Source organism: Canis lupus, chromosome 27, assembly GCF_011100685.1.
Source record: "Canis lupus familiaris isolate Mischka breed German Shepherd chromosome 27, alternate assembly UU_Cfam_GSD_1.0, whole genome shotgun sequence".
NCBI classification, from domain to species: Eukaryota; Metazoa; Chordata; class Mammalia; order Carnivora; family Canidae; genus Canis; species Canis lupus.
Window position 1 is genome coordinate 8494533 of NC_049248.1, and position 3878 is coordinate 8498410.

A 3878-nucleotide genomic window follows, 5' to 3' on the forward strand; every position below is an offset into this window, starting at 1 on the left:
CTGTGTCAAAAGATATTTCTATGTGCCACTTTAGCAGGCACGGCCAAAGAGTTTTCCAAAGTGCCTGTACCACCAGCAACAAATAAAAATATATATAATTATATATAACATCAAGTTGTTCCATGTTCTTTCCAATGCATGGTACTGCCTGCTTTTGTTGATACATTGGTATTCTTGCGGGCAGGTAGTGGTAGTGGTATATTGTAGTTTTAAATTACATGTCTTGATGGATAACAAAGTTGAGCATATTTCATTTATTTATTGGCCATTTGAATATGCTTTTGTGTAATGTCTGAGTTTTTAATCATTTTTCTACTGGATTGTCTTGTTGACTTGTGGAAGTTCTTTATATATCCTAGATATGAGTCCCTTGCTGAATACATATTTTTCACTACCTTTACACTGTGAGGCTTGTTCTTTACTCTCTTAAAGGTATCTTTGATTAATAGAAGTTAAAAATTTTTATATAGTCCAATTAATTAATATTGTTCTTTATGGTAAGTGATTTTTGTATACTTTAAAAACAACTTTCAGGGCAGCCCGGGTGGCTCAGCGGTTTGGCGTCGCCTTCAGCCCAGGGCCTGATCCTGGAGTCCTCGGATCGAGTCCCATGTCGGGCTCCCTGCATGGAGCCCGCTTCTCCCTCTGCCTGTGTCTCTGCCTCTCGCTCTCAATCTCTGTGTCTCTCATGAATAAATAAATAAAACATTTTTAAAAAATAAAATAATAAAAAATAAGTAAATAAAAACAACTTTCTGTATGCCAAATTTATGGAGTTACTATGTATCTAATCATTTTGTCTAAAAGCATCATTAAGGGGTGCCTGGTTGGCTCATTCAGTTAAGCAGCTGACTCTTGGTTTTGGCTCAGGTCAAAGTCTTAGGCTCATAAGATTGAGCCCCAAGTCAGGCTCCATGTTCAGCACAGTCTGCTTAAGATTATTTCCCCTACTCCCTTTCCCTCTCCCTTTATTACTCACCCCTACTTCACATGCCCTCTTTCTCTCTCAAATACATACATAAATGAAATTTTTAAAAAATTAACTATCACTGATTTATTTTTACCATTAAGGTCAATCATACATCTGAATTTAGGCATAAGGATTCTTTTTTAACATAATAAACACTTTATTTTTAAATTTTGATATAATTGACATATAACATCATTTTAGTTTCATGTATACAGCACAATGATTTAATATTTATACATATTGCTAAAAGATCACCACAGTAAGTCTCCTAAATATTCATCATCACACACAGTTACAAATTTTGTTTTCTTGTGATGAAAACTTTTAACATCTATTTTCTTTGCAACTTTCAAATGTAAATACAGCATTATTAACTATGGTCACCATGTTATATATTACATCCCCAGGACTTATTTATTTTATAGCTGGAAGTTATACTTCTTAGCTCTCTTCACCCATTTTACCTCCACACCACTAATCTGTTCTCTGTATTCATGAGCTTAGGTTTGTTTTTATGTTTGTATTTTTTTTAATTTTAGATTCCACATATAAGTAGATTATACAGTATATATCTTTCTCCACCTGACATATTTTACTTAGTGTAAGGCTCTCCAAAGTCCATCCATGTTGTCACAAATGGCAAGATTTCCTTCTTCTTTATGGCTGAGTAATATTCCATTGTGTATATACAGACCACTTTTTCATCATCCATTCATCAATGGACAGATTCTCTTGTTCCATAGGGATAACCAAAGACATATAGTGAAAAGTGTATCCTTACTGTATAGGAATGACACTTTTCTCATAAATCAGATAAATGTGTGAGTCTTTCTGGATGGCATAATCTATCTACTGGTTTACTTATCTGTACTTAGGTAAATGCTATGCTGGTTAGATTACTGTCATTTTATAATAGGTCTAATATCTAACAGTGTATGTGCCCCCACTCCATGTCCTTATGTCCTTATCCACTGAGATCACCTTATCTGTTTTATACCATTAACATTTACATATATGTTTTGGAATAACTTTGTCAACACACACACACACACGTACACACACACACACACAACTTTGCTGGAATTTTCCCTGAGAATATTTTGAATTCATATATGAGTTTGTAGGAAATTGATATTTTTAAGTATTTTGAGGATTGATATTTAATATATTGAGTAATCCATAAACATGTATATCCTTCTATTTCCAGTGCCTATTTGTCTTCTGGTAAGAAGTCAGTTTTGGTCTTAGTTTTGTTCCTTTCAAGAAAAAATGTATTATTTTCTTTCAGATGTTGTTAAGATTTTCCTTTTGCTTCAATTTTCATCAATTTTATTAAAATGTAGCTAAGAGTCGTTTTTTAAATATTTTATTTATTTGACACAGAGTGAGAGAGAGAGCATGAGCACAAGCAGGGGGAGTGGCAGGGAGAGGGAAAAGCAGACTCCCTGCTGAGCAGAGAGCAGGCTCTGGATCCAAGGATCTTGGGATCATGACCTGAGCTGAATTCAAGAGTCAGATGCTTAATCGACTGAGCCACCCAGGCACTCTCCTAAGAGTAGTTTTATTATTGTTTATCCTGTTTGAGAATTTTAGCACTTCTTGAATTTATCCATGAGTTAGTTTACTTCATAATTTGGGGGAAATTCTTAGCTATTTTCTCTTTTTTTATAAAGCTTTAATTTATTTATTCATGAGAGACACAGAGAGAGAGGCAGAGACACAGAGGGAGAAGCAGGCTCCATGCAGGGAGCTTGAAGTGGAACTGGATCTCAGGACCATGGGACTTGATCCCTTGATCCCAGGACCCTGGGACCACAACCTGAGCCAAAGGCAGATGCTCAACCACTGAGCCACCTAGGTGTCCTAGACATTTCTTTGCAAAAATTGCTTCTCCCTGATTTTCTTTCTTTTTTCTTCTGAAATTCCAAAGTAATGCATGTTAGACTTTTCACTATGTCTAATATGTCTCTCAAACTTCTTTCTATGTTTTCTTTTATTCTCTCTGTCCTTCATTCTGGACATGTTATATTGGTCTGGCTTCCAGTTTACTGTGTCTAATTTGTTCTTAAAACTAGCCCTTGAGTTCCTCATTTGAGGTATTGTGTTCTTCCACGACTAGAATTTCCATCTCTCCAGGGAAATGTTTTCAATTTCGCCTCTCTTTTCGTTGACTTAAACTTAACTATCTAGATCACACTTATTTTAAAGTCTTTATGTTAATTTCAATATTCTGATCACCTGTGGATTACCTGTGTTTATTGGACCCTTTATCTTGGTTTTCAGTCATTTCAGCATATAAAAACCAGAGAGAGTCCATATGATATCTTTTCCCTGGCAGACAGATTAGAGTGGGGTTAGAACACTTCAATCCTAATGAGATGCTGAGCTGAGTTGAGTGTAGGTTTCATTTTTGCTAAAGAACAGCCTATCTCTATTCATCCTGTTCCTGAGATAGTCCTCCAAGGCTTTCAACTGAAAGCTTAGTATGTTCTCTAGAGACCTTTTTGGTGAGCTCTAGAATCAAATCTTTGTCTCTTTAACATCACTAGGCTACAAAAACTTCTATTTTTCAGAAGACTTTGGGTTATTTTATTGTATCTGGCCCTGGCATGGTTCAGAATTTGCCCAATATTTTAAGGAGGAAATTGGCTATAGTGATAGGCACTATTGTACTCACTTTATAGAAGGAGATGTTAAGGCACAGAGAGGTTAGGTTATTGGAAAAGTCATACATGTTAGTTAATGGCTGAACTGGGATTCTAATTTAGAGAGTTTGGCTCAAGATACTAATTATTATCCTCTTCCCTATCTTAACCCCCTAAAATAACAAATATTAATATGAGTTATGAGTGATTCAATTTGCTAACTGTAACATACTTCTTTTTCTCAAATTTATTATAGTTGATTT